The sequence below is a fragment of the Lissotriton vulgaris genome, chromosome 12, assembly GCF_964263255.1.
Source record: "Lissotriton vulgaris chromosome 12, aLisVul1.2, whole genome shotgun sequence".
Lineage (NCBI taxonomy): Eukaryota > Metazoa > Chordata > Amphibia > Caudata > Salamandridae > Lissotriton > Lissotriton vulgaris.
The window spans coordinates 8767121-8780241 of NC_141700.1; the positions used below are offsets into that span (position 1 = coordinate 8767121).

Below are 13121 nucleotides of genomic sequence, written 5' to 3' on the forward strand. Positions count from 1 at the left end.
GTTACAGAGAGTGGCAATTACAGAGAGTGGCAATTACAGAGAGTGCCAGTTACAGAGTGCCCGCTTCACAGACTGCCCGTTACAGAGAGTGCCAGTTACAGAGAGTGCCAGTTACAGAGACTGCCCGTTACAGAGAGTGCCTGTTACAGAGAGTGCCAGTTACAGAGATGCACGTTACAGAGAGTGCCAGTTACAGAGAGTGCCAGTTACAGCAACGCCCGTTACAGAGACTGCCCGTTACAGAGATGGCCTGTTTCAGAGAGTGCCAGTTACAGAGGGTGCCAGTTACAGAGTGCCCGTTAAACAGAGTGCCAGATACAGAGAGTGCCAGTTACACAGAGTGCCAGTTACAGAGAGTGCCAGTTACAGAGAGTGGCAATTACAGAGAGTGGCAATTACAGAGAGTGCCAGTTACAGAGTGCCAGCTTCACAGACTGCCCGTTACAGAGAGTGCCAGTTACAGAGAGTGCCAGTTACAGAGACTGCCCGTTACAGAGAGTGCCTGTTACAGAGAGTGCCAGTTACAGAGATGCACGTTACAGAGAGTGCCAGTTACAGAGAGTGCCAGTTACAGCAACGCCCGTTACAGAGACTGCCCGTTACAGAGATGGCCTGTTTCAGAGAGTGCCAGTTACAGAGGGTGCCAGTTACAGAGTGCCCGTTAAACAGAGTGCCAGTTACAGAGAGTGGCAGTTACAGAGAGTGCCAGTTACAGAGACTGCCAGTTTCACAGAGTGCCAGTTACTGAGAGTGCCCGTTTCACAGAGTGCCAGTTAAAGAGATGCCTGTTATAGACTGCCCGTTTCACAGTGCCAGTTACAGAGAGTGCCCGTTACACAGAGTGCCCGTTACACAGAGTGCCAGTTACAGAGAGTGCCCGTTACACAAAGTGCCAGTTACAGAGAGTTACAGAGACTGCCTGTTACAGAGAGTGCCCGTTACAGAGAGTGCCAGTTACAGAGAGTGCCCGTTTCACAGAGTGCCAGTTACAGAGAGTGCCAGTTACAGAGAGTTACAGAGACTGCCAGTTACAGAGAGTGCCTGTTACAGAGAGTGCCCGTTACACAGAGTGCCCGTTACACAGAGTGCCAGTTACAGAGATGCCCGTTACAGAGACTGCCCGTTACAGAGACTGCCCGTTACAGAGAGTACCTGTTACAGAGAGTGCCCGTGTCACAGAGTGCCAGTTACAGAGTGCCAGCTACAGAGTTCCAGCTATAGAGTGCCCATTTCACAGAGTGCCAGTTACAGAGAGTTACAGAGAGTGCCCGTTACAGAGAGTGCCCGTTACAGAGAGTGCCAATTACAGAGAGTGCCAGTTACAGAGAGTGCCAGTTACAGAGAGTGCCTGTTACAGAGAGTTCCTGTTACAGAGAGTGCCAGTTACAGAGAGTGCCAGTTACAGAGACTGCCCGATACAGAGACTGCCCGTTACAGAGAGTGCCAGTTACAGAGACTGCCAGTTACAGATAGTGCCAGTTACAGAGAGTGCCCGTTTCACAGAGTGCCAGTTACAGAGAGTGCCCGTTACAGAGATGCCCGTTACAGAGACTGCCTGTTTCACAGAGTGCCAGTTACAGAGAGTGCCCGTTACAGAGAGTGCCCTTTACAGAGAGTGCCAGTTACACAGAGTGCCAGTTACACAGAGTGCCAGTTACAGAGAGTGGCAATTACAGAGAGTAGCAATTACAGAGAGTGCCAGTTACAGAGAGTGCCCATTTCACAGAGTGCCAGTTACAGAAAGTGCCAGCTACACAAAGTGCCCATTACAGAGAATGGCACCTACGTAGTGTCAGCTACACAGAGTGCCAGTTGCAGAGACTGCCAGTTACAGAGAGTGCCAGTTACAGATAGTGCCAGTTACAGATAGTGCCAATTACAGAGAGTGCCAGTTACAGAGAGTGCCCCTTTCACAGAGTGCCCGTTACACAGGGTGCCAGTTACAGAGAGTGCCCGTTTCACAGAGTGCCAGTTACAGAGATGCCCGTTACAGAGATGCCCGTTACAGAGATGCCCGTTGCAGAGAGTGCCTGTTACAGAGACTGCCTGTTACAGAGACTGCCTGTTACAGAGAGTGCCAATTACAGAGAGTGCCAGTTACAGAGAGTGCCCGTTACAGAGAGTGCCTGTTACAGAGAGTGCCTGTTACAGAGAGTGCCTGTTACAGAGACTGCCAGTTACAGACAGTGCCTGTTACAGAGACTGCCTGTTACAGAGACTGCCAGTTACAGAGAGTGCATGTTACAGAGAGTGCCCGTTACACAGAGTGCCCGTTACACAGAGTGCCAGTTACAGAGATGCCCGTTACAGAGACTGCCCGTTACAGAGACTGCCCGTTACAGAGAGTACCTGTTACAGAGAGTGCCCGTGTCACAGAGTGCCAGTTACAGAGTGCCAGCTACAGAGTTCCAGCTATAGAGTGCCCATTTCACAGAGTGCCAGTTACAGAGAGTTACAGAGAGTGCCCGTTACAGAGAGTGCCCGTTACAGAGAGTGCCCGTTACAGAGAGTGCCAGTTACAGAGAGTGCCTGTTACAGAGAGTTCCTGTTACAGAGAGTGCCAGTTACAGAGAGTGCCAGTTACAGAGACTGCCCGATACAGAGACTGCCCGATACAGAGACTGCCCGTTACAGAGAGTGCCAGTTACAGAGACTGCCAGTTACAGATAGTGCCAGTTACAGAGAGTGCCCGTTTCACAGAGTGCCAGTTACAGAGAGTGCCCGTTACAGAGATGCCCGTTACAGAGACTGCCTGTTTCACAGAGTGCCAGTTACAGAGAGTGCCCGTTACAGAGAGTGCCCTTTACAGAGAGTGCCAGTTACACAGAGTGCCAGTTACAGAGAGTGGCAATTACAGAGAGTAGCAATTACAGAGAGTGCCAGTTACAGAGAGTGCCCATTTCACAGAGTGCCAGTTACAGAAAGTGCCAGCTACACAAAGTGCCCATTACAGAGAATGGCACCTACGTAGTGTCAGCTACACAGAGTGCCAGTTGCAGAGACTGCCAGTTACAGAGAGTGCCAGTTACAGAGAGTGCCAGTTACAGATAGTGCCAGTTACAGATAGTGCCAATTACAGAGAGTGCCAGTTAGAGAGTGCCCCTTTCACAGAGTGCCCGTTACACAGGGTGCCAGTTACAGAGAGTGCCCGTTTCACAGAGTGCCAGTTACAGAGATGCCCGTTACAGAGATGCCCGTTACAGAGATGCCCGTTGCAGAGAGTGCCTGTTACAGAGACTGCCTGTTACAGAGAGTGCCAATTACAGAGAGTGCCAGTTACAGAGAGTGCCCGTTACAGAGAGTGCCTGTTACAGAGACTGCCTGTTACAGAGAGTGCCTGTTACAGAGAGTGCCAGTTACAGACAGTGCCTGTTACAGAGACTGCCTGTTACAGAGACTGCCTGTTACACAGAGTGCCAGTTACAGAGAGTGCCAGTTACAGAGAGTGCCCGTTTCACAGAGTGCCCGTTTCACAGAGTGCCAGTTACAGCGATGTCTGTTACAGAGATGCCCGTTACAGAGACGCCCGCTACAGAGAGTGCCTGTTACAGAGAATGCCAGTTACAGAGATTGCCTGTTACAGACACTGCCCGTTACAGACACTGCCCGTTACAGACAGTGCCTGTTACAGAGACTGCCTGTTACAGAGACTGTCCGTTACAGACAGTGCCTGTTACAGAGACTGCCTGTTACAGAGAGTGCCTATTACAGAGAGTGCCAGTTACAGAGTGCCAATTACAGAGAGTGCCAGCTACGCAGGTGTAGGTACCCTGGCTGGGAGGGGTTCACGTGCCCGGAGGGTGAAGGTACCCTAGCTGGGTGGGATCATTTGCCCAGAGGGTGAGGCTGCCCCGGCTGGGTGGGGTTAACGTACCCGGAGACCCTCCCCATTCTTGGGATGCAGATGCCCCCAGCCTGGGTGGACCCCCTTTCTTCGGAGATACCTTGTCCTGCCCCGGGGTGCACAGACTCCTTCCTCCTGCAGGACTGACACACCTGCCAACCCTCACCTGTGCAGGTCTGAGGGAGGGGCCAAAGGCTTCCAAGAGGGAATCAGGGCCCATATCCTTAAGGTGGAGGGGCCATGCCGGGCAGACTGACCTCTATGGGGGGGGGGGTGAGGGGGGGACCACACAGGGCAGGCTGACCTCTTCAGGGGGGGAGACCACACAGGGCAGGCTGACCTCTTCAGGGGGGGGAGACCACACAGGGCAGGCTGACCAGGGCAGGCTGACCTCTACAGGGGGGGAGACCACACAGGGCAGGCTGACCAGGGCAGGCTGACCTCTACAGGGGGAGAGCACACAGGGCAGGCTGACCTCTACAGGGGGGAGATCACACAGGGCAGGCTGACCAGGGCAGGCTGACCTCTACAGGGGGGAGATCACACAGGGCAGGCTGACCAGGGCAGGCTGACCTCTACAGGGGGGGAGACCACACAGGGCAGGCTGACCAGGGCAGGCTGACCTCTACAGGGGGAGATCACACAGGGCAGGCTGACCAGGGCAGGCTGACCTCTACAGGAGGAGACCAGGCACAATTCTTGCTGGCGTCTCTGAAAGGGCAGTGGGGCTGGGGCAGAGCCAGGCACAAGCCTTGCTGGCGTCTCTGAAAGGACAGTGGGACTGGGGCAGAGTCAGTTGGCTACCAGGCAGTGTGTGAAATCCTGGTAGGGTTGGGGCAGAGCTGGCCTCTCACGCACCGCCATGTACTGCCCCCACCCTGGGTATTCCGTGGGTACCTCCGGGCGTTGCCTCCAGTCCCCGGTGCCCGAGGGGTCGATGGGGGGCAGGCCGAGGGAGCCCCGCTAGGGGTGCAGTCGGGGTGGGGCCGTCCATGCCCCGGGCAGTATCGCTTCCACTCCCTGGTGAGTCCCGGCGCCTCCACCTGACGTGTGCTCCTTGGCAGGACAGGAAGGATTCACACAAACAGCGCCAGGGGCAACCAAACACAGGCCAAGGTCAGCAGACAGGTGTGGGAGGGGCGAGGGCTGACCTGCCGCCTCCAGGTGGCAAGAACCGGAAGGGGGAGGGGGGACTTCAAAGGGACAAACACTTCACACGGGGGAGGGGGGGTCAGTCACCTCCCAGGGTTAGTGCTGGAGGGGCTCGATCCCTTCCTAGTGTCAGAGAGAGAGAGAGGGGGGGGGGGGGTCAGTCACTTCCCAGAGACTCAGGGGGCTCAGTCAGTTCTCTGAGTCAGGGGCTTAGTCACTTCTCAGAGTCAGAGGCTCCGTCACTTCTCAGGGTCAAGAGGCTCAGTCACTTCTCTGAGTCAGGGGCTCAGTCATTTCCCAGGGGCTCAGTGACTTCTCAGAGTCAGGGTCTCAGTCACTTCTCAGAGTCATTGGCTCACTAACTTCTCAGTGTCTCAGGGGCACAGTCACTTCCCAGAGTCTCAGGGGGACTCAGTCACTTCCAAGAGTCTCAGGGGGCTCAGTCACTTCTCAGGGTCAGGGGCTCAGTCACTTCTCAGAGTCAGGGGGCTCAGTCACTTCTCAGAGTCAAGGGGCTCAGTCACTTCTCAGAGTTAGGGGGCTCAGTCACTTCTCAGAGTCTCAGGGGGTTCAGTCACTTCTCAGAGTCAGGGGCTCAGTCACTTCTCAGAGTCTCAGGGGGCTCAGTCACTTCTCAGAGTCAGGGGCTCAGTCACTTCTCAGAGTCAGGGGGCTCAGTCACTTCTAAGTGTCTCAGGGAGCTCAGTCACTTCTCAGAGTCAGGGGCTCAGTCACTTCTCAGAGTCTCTGGGGGCTCAGTCACTTCTCAGGGTCAAGGGGCTCAGTCACTTCTCAGAGTCAGGGGGCTCAGTCACTCCTCAGAGTCAGGGGCTCAGTCACTTCTAAGAGTCTCATGGGCTCAGTCACTTCTCAGAGTCAGGGGCTCAGTCACTTTTCAGAGTCAGGGGGCTCAGTCACTTCTCAGAGTTAGGGGGCTCAGTCACTTCTCAGAGTCTGCGGGGGCTCAGTCACTTCTCAGAGTCAGGGGCTCAGTCACTTCTCAGGGTCAAGGGGCTCAGTCACTTCTCAGAGTCAGGGGCTCAGTCACTTCTCAGAGTCAGGGGGGCTCAGTCACTTCTCAGAGTCAGGGGCTCAGTCACGTCTCAGAGTCTCAGAGGGCTCAGTCACTTCTCAGAGTCAGGGGCTCAGTCACTTCTCAGAGTCAGGGGGCTCAGTCACTTCTCGGAGTCTCAGGGGGCTCAGTCACTTCTAAGAGCCTCAGGGGCTCAGTCACTTCTCAGAGTCAGGAGGATCAGTCACTTCTCAGATTTAGGGGCTCTGTCACTTCTCAGAGTCATGGGCTCAGTCACTTCTCAGAGTCAGGGGGCTCGGTCACTTCTCAGAGTCAGAGGCTCGGTCACTTCTCAGGGTCAGGGGCTCAGTCACTTGTGAGAGTCAGGAGGCTCAGTCACTTGTGAGAGTCAGGGGCTCAGTCACTTCTCAAAGTCAGGGGGCTCAGTCACTTCTCAGAGTCAGGGGCTCAGTAACTTCTCAGAGTCTCAGGGGGCTCAGTCACTTCTCAGAGTCTGCGGGGGCTCAGTCACTTTTCAGAGTCAGGGGGCTCAGTCACTTCTCGGAGTCAGGGGCTCAGTCACTCCCAGAGTCTCAGGGGGCTCAGTCACTTCTCAGAGTCTCAGGGGGCTCAGTCACTTCTCAGAGTCTGCGGGGGCTCAGTCACTTTTCAGAGTCAGGGGGCTCAGTCACTTCTCGGAGTCAGGGGCTCAGTCACTCCCAGAGTCTCAGGGGGCTCAGTCACTTTTCAGAGTCAGGGGGCTCAGTCACTTCTCGGAGTCAGGGGCTCAGTCACTTCTCAGAGTCAGGGGCTCAGTCACTTCTCAGAGTCAGGGGCTCAGTCACTTCCCAGAGTCTCAGGGGGCTCAGTCACTTTTCAGAGTCAGGGGGCTAAGTCACTTCTCAGAGTTAGGGAGCTCAGTCACTTCTCAGAGTCTCAGGGGGTTCAGTCACTTCTCGGAGTCAGGGGCTCAGTCACTTCTCAGAGTCAGGGGCTCAGTCACTTCCCAGAGTCTCAGGGGGCTCAGTCACTTCTCAGAGTCAGGGGCTCCGTCACTTCTCAGAGTCAGGGGGCTCAGTCACTTCTCAGAGTCAGGGGCTCCGTCACTTCTCAGAGTCTCAGGGGCCTCAGTCACTTCTCAGAGTCAGGGAGCTCAGTCACTTCTCAGAGTCAGGGGCTCCGTCACTTCTCAGAGTCTCAGAGGCTCAGTCACTTCTCAGAGTCAGGGAGCTCAGTCACTTCTCAGAGTCAGGGGCTCAGTCACTTCTCAGAGTCAGGGGCTCAGTCACTTCTCAGAGTCAGGGGGCTCAGTCACTTCTTAGAATCAGAGGCTCAGTCACTTCTTAGGGTCAGGGGCTCAGTCACTTGTGAGAGTCAGGGGCTCAGTCACTTCTCAGAGTCAGGGGCTAAGTCACTTCTCAGAGTCAGGGGCTCAGTCACTTCTCAGAGTCAGGGGCTCAGTCACTTCTCAGAGTCTCAGGGGGCTCAGTCACTTCTCAGAGTCAGGGGCTCAGTCACTTCTCAGTGTCAGGGGGCTCAGTCACTTCTCAGGGTCAGGGGCTTAGTCACTTGTGAGAGTCAGGGGGCTCGGTCACTTCTCAGAGTCAGGGGCTCAGTCATTTGTGAGAGTCCGGGGGCTCAGTCACTTCTCAGAGTCTCAGGGGGCTCAGTCACTTCTCAGAGTCAGGGGCTCAGTCACTTCTCAGAGTCAGGGGGCTCAGTCACTTCTAAGTGTCTCAGGGAGCTCAGTCACTTCTCAGAGTCAGGGGCTCAGTCACTTCTCAGAGTCTCTGGGGGCTCAGTCACTTCTCAGGGTCAAGGGGCTCAGTCACTTCTCATAGTCAGGGGGCTCAGTCACTCCTCAGAGTCAGGGGCTCAGTCACTTCTAAGAGTCTCATGGGCTCAGTCACTTCTCAGAGTCAGGGGCTCAGTCACTTTTCAGAGTCAGGGGGCTCAGTCACTTCTCAGAGTTAGGGGGCTCAGTCACTTCTCAGAGTCTGCGGGGGCTCAGTCACTTCTCAGAGTCAGGGGCTCAGTCACTTCTCAGGGTCAAGGGGCTCAGTCACTTCTCAGAGTCAGGGGCTCAGTCACTTCTCAGAGTCAGGGGGGCTCAGTCACTTCTCAGAGTCAGGGGCTCAGTCACGTCTCAGAGTCTCAGAGGGCTCAGTCACTTCTCAGAGTCAGGGGCTCAGTCACTTCTCAGAGTCAGGGGGCTCAGTCACTTCTCGGAGTCTCAGGGGGCTCAGTCACTTCTAAGAGCCTCAGGGGCTCAGTCACTTCTCAGAGTCAGGAGGATCAGTCACTTCTCAGATTTAGGGGCTCTGTCACTTCTCAGAGTCATGGGCTCAGTCACTTCTCAGAGTCAGAGGCTCGGTCACTTCTCAGGGTCAGGGGCTCAGTCACTTGTGAGAGTCAGGAGGCTCAGTCACTTGTGAGAGTCAGGGGCTCAGTCACTTCTCAAAGTCAGGGGGCTCAGTCACTTCTCAGAGTCAGGGGCTCAGTAACTTCTCAGAGTCTCAGGGGGCTCAGTCACTTCTCAGAGTCTGCGGGGGCTCAGTCACTTTTCAGAGTCAGGGGGCTCAGTCACTTCTCGGAGTCAGGGGCTCAGTCACTCCCAGAGTCTCAGGGGGCTCAGTCACTTCTCAGAGTCTCAGGGGGCTCAGTCACTTCTCAGAGTCTGCGGGGGCTCAGTCACTTTTCAGAGTCAGGGGGCTCAGTCACTTCTCGGAGTCAGGGGCTCAGTCACTCCCAGAGTCTCAGGGGGCTCAGTCACTTTTCAGAGTCAGGGGGCTCAGTCACTTCTCGGAGTCAGGGGCTCAGTCACTTCTCAGAGTCAGGGGCTCAGTCACTTCTCAGAGTCAGGGGCTCAGTCACTTCCCAGAGTCTCAGGGGGCTCAGTCACTTTTCAGAGTCAGGGGGCTAAGTCACTTCTCAGAGTTAGGGAGCTCAGTCACTTCTCAGAGTCTCAGGGGGTTCAGTCACTTCTCGGAGTCAGGGGCTCAGTCACTTCTCAGAGTCAGGGGCTCAGTCACTTCCCAGAGTCTCAGGGGGCTCAGTCACTTCTCAGAGTCAGGGGCTCCGTCACTTCTCAGAGTCAGGGGGCTCAGTCACTTCTCAGAGTCAGGGGCTCCGTCACTTCTCAGAGTCTCAGGGGCCTCAGTCACTTCTCAGAGTCAGGGAGCTCAGTCACTTCTCAGAGTCAGGGGCTCCGTCACTTCTCAGAGTCTCAGAGGCTCAGTCACTTCTCAGAGTCAGGGAGCTCAGTCACTTCTCAGAGTCAGGGGCTCAGTCACTTCTCAGAGTCAGGGGCTCAGTCACTTCTCAGAGTCAGGGGGCTCAGTCACTTCTTAGAATCAGAGGCTCAGTCACTTCTTAGGGTCAGGGGCTCAGTCACTTGTGAGAGTCAGGGGCTCAGTCACTTCTCAGAGTCAGGGGCTAAGTCACTTCTCAGAGTCAGGGGCTCAGTCACTTCTCAGAGTCAGGGGCTCAGTCACTTCTCAGAGTCTCAGGGGGCTCAGTCACTTCTCAGAGTCAGGGGCTCAGTCACTTCTCAGTGTCAGGGGGCTCAGTCACTTCTCAGGGTCAGGGGCTTAGTCACTTGTGAGAGTCAGGGGGCTCGGTCACTTCTCAGAGTCAGGGGCTCAGTCATTTGTGAGAGTCCGGGGGCTCAGTCACTTCTCAGAGTCTCAGGGGGCTCAGTCACTTCTCAGAGTCAGAGCCTCATTCACTTCTCAGAGTCAGGGGCTCAGTCACTTTTCAGAGTCAGGGGGCTCAGACACTTGTCAGAGTCAAGGGGCTCAGTCACTTCTCAGAGTTAGGGGGCTCAGTCACTTCTCAGAGTCAAGGGGCTCAGTCACTTCTCAGAGTCAAGGGGCTCAGTCACTTCTCAGAGCTCACTTCTCAGAGTCAGGGGGCTCAGTCACTTCTCAGAGTCAGGGGCTCAGTCACTTCTCAGAGTCAAGGGGCTCAGTCACTTCTCAGAGCTCACTTCTCAGAGTCAGGGGGCTCAGTCACTTCTCAGGGTCAGGGGCTCAGTTACTTTTCAGAGTCAGGGGGCTCAGTCACTTCTCAGAGTCAAGGGGCTCAGTCACTTCTCAGAGTTAGGGGGCTCAGTCACTTCTCAGAGTCTCAGGGGGTTCAGTCACTTCTCAGAGTCTCAGGGGGCTCAGTCACTTCTCAGAGTCAGGGGCTCAGTCACTTCTCAGAGTCTCTGGGGGCTCAGTCACTTCTCAGAATCAGGGGCTCAGTCACTTCTCAGGGTCAAAGGGCTCAGTCACTTCTCAGAGTCAGGGGCTCAGTCACTTCTAAGAGTCGCAGGGGTTCAGTCACTTTTCAGAGTCAGGGGGCTCAGTCACTTCTCAGAGTCTCAGGGGGCTCAGTCACTTGTCAGAGTCAGGGGCTCAGTCACTTCTCAGAGTCAAGGGGCTCAGTCACTTCTCAGAGCTCACTTCTCAGAGTCAGGGGGCACAGTCACTTCTCAGGGTCAGGGGCTCAGTTACTTTTCAGAGTCAGGGGGCTCAGTCACTTCTCAGAGTCAAGGGGCTCAGTCACTTCTCAGACTTAGGGGGCTCAGTCACTTCTCAGAGTCTCAGGGGGTTCAGTCACTTCTCAGAGTCAGGGGCTCAGTCACTTCTCAGAGTCTCAGGGGGCTCAGTCACTTCTCAGAGTCAGGGGCTCAGTCACTTCTCAGAGTCTCTGGGGGCTCAGTCACTTCTCAGAATCAGGGGCTCAGTCACTTCTCAGGGTCAAAGGGCTCAGTTACTTCTCAGAGTCAGGGGCTCAGTCACTTCTAAGAGTCGCAGGGGTTCAGTCACTTTTCAGAGTCAGGGGGCACAGTCACTTCTCAGAGTCTCAGGGGGCTCAGTCACTTCTCAGAGTCAGGGGCTCAGTCACTTCTCAGAGTCAGGGGGCTTAGTCACTTCTAAGTGTCTCAGGGAGCTCAGTCACTTCTCAGAGTCAGGGGGCTCAGTCACTTCTCAGAGTCAGGTGGCGCAGTCACTTCTCAGAGTCAGGGGGCTCAGTCACTTCTCAGAGTCTGCGGGGCTCAGTCACTTCTCAGAGTCAGGGGCTCAGTCACGTCTCAGAGTCTCAGGGGGCTCAGTCACTTCTCAGAGTCAGGGGCTCAGTCACTTCTCAGAGTCAGGGGGCTTATTCACTTCTAAGTGTCTCAGGGAGCTCAGTCACTTCTCAGAGTCAGGGGGCTCAGTCACTTCTCGGAGTCTCAGGGGGCCCAGTCACTTCTCGGAGTCTCAGGGGGCCCATTCACTTCTCAGAGTCTCAGGGGGCTCAGTCACTTCTCAGGGTCAGGGGGCTCAGTCACTTCTAAGAGTCTCAGGGGCTCAGTCACTTCTCAGAGTCAGGGGGCTCAGTCACTTCTCAGATTTAGGGGCTCAGTCACTTCTCAGAGTCATGGGCTCAGTCACTTCTCGCAGTCTCAGGGGGCCCATTCACTTCTCAGAGTCTGCGGGGGCTCAGTCACTTCTCAGAGTCTCATTGGGCTCAGCCACTTCTCAGAGTCTCATGGGGCTCAGTCACTTCTCAGAGTCAGGGGCTCAGTCACTTCTCAGGGTCAGGGGGCTCAGTCACTTCTAAGAGTCTCAGGGGCTCAGTCACTTCTCAGAGTCAGAGGGCTCAGCCACATCTCAGAGTCTCATGGGGCTCAGTCACTTCTCAGATTTAGGGGCTCAGTCACTTCTCAGAGTCATGGGCTCAGTCACTTCTCAGAGTCTCAGGGGGCTCAGTCACTTCTCAGAGTCAGGGGGCTCGGTCACTTCTCAGAGTCAGAGGCTCAGTCACTTCTCAGGGTCTCAGGGGGCTCAGTCACTTCTCAGAGTCAGGGGCTCAGTCACTTCTCAGAGTCTCAGGGGGCTCAGTCACTTCTCAGAGTCAGGGGGCTAGGTCACTTCTCAGAGACAGAGGCTCAGTCACTTCTCAGGGTCAGGGGCTCAGTCACTTGTGAGAGTCAGGGGGCTCAGTCACTTCTCAGAGTCAGGGGCACAGTCACTTGTGAGAGTCAGGGGCCTAGTCACTTCTCAGAGTCAGGGGCTCAGTCACTTCTCAGAGTCAGAGGGCTCAGTCACTTCTCAGAGTCAGTGGCTCGGTCACTTCTCAGATTTAGAGGGCTCAGTCACTTCTCACAGCCGGGGGGTGGGGGGGGGGGAGCTCAGTCACTTAGAGTCAGGAGGCTCGGTCCCTTGTAAGGAGCATGGGGCTCACTCACTTGTGAGGGGCAGAGGGCTCAGTCACGTCTGCGAGTCAAGGGGCTCAGTCAGCAGCCCGTCTGACTGTTTCAGTCTCTTTCTTTTGGCTGATTTGATGTATCCTTCCTCGTCCTCCGGGACTATGTTACTTCTGAAGAGTATAGGCACCAGTGCTTAATTTGAGCCGGTGGTTCCCGGTGCTCAGCACTGGCAATTTATTCTCCGAATCGGCTCTAATGACAATCTAACAATGCCGGGTCTGGTGGCTCATTGGACTAATGCATCCACTGCATAGGCCTGTGTTCGACCTCATGGTCACAGGTTCAAATCCCGGCGGGTTCACTCAGCCTTTCTTTCAACTGAGGTCGATAAAATGAGTACCATTGAGTTGGGTAACAATAAACATCTGTTATTCAGATAGGTTATGCTGCCATGTGGTGGTGCTGTCTTTCAGATTTTGAGGTGAGGAGACAAGCACTGTTTAATAATTCATTATAAATTAAAAATTAATACTATCTGCCACCAATGCCATTCTTATAGCTGTGGTTGGCTGGACTATTCAAAATTATTACACTTGCAGAAGTGAAATGGTTAGTATTTGTGTTGGTATAGGCGTTGGCAGTGCTGGCAGGGGCAAGGAGTGGTGCAAGCTGCGAGGGGCCTCCCGAGAATGCCCCTGGCACTTTATTACAAATTAAGTACTGACCGCCATGACTCACACATTCAATACTTTAAGAGTGGAGTAATCTCAAGTAATCTGATGGCCATAAAAAAACAACCAACAAGGAATAGAGGGTCTAAGGGAACATTTAACCCCTTGAGCACGGTAATAATTCTCCTGCTGTGCTGGATAATTAACAAGTGGGTGGAATTCGGATGGCCCCCGGCCGTCATGCACACACGCCCACTGTGA

General features: G+C 54.9%; 1 pseudogene across 1 annotated transcript in view; it reads right to left on the reverse strand.

The window, feature by feature from the left end:
* LOC147673036 (uncharacterized) overlaps positions 1 to 4929 on the reverse strand; it is a 55442-nt pseudogene extending 50513 nt beyond the window's left edge. Inside the window, exon 1 of the transcript XR_015302592.1 lies at positions 4742 to 4929. The product of XR_015302592.1 is annotated as an uncharacterized LOC147673036 (transcript). The remainder of the gene's footprint in view (positions 1 to 4741) is intronic.
* Between the last annotated feature and the right edge of the window lie 8192 nt (positions 4930 to 13121).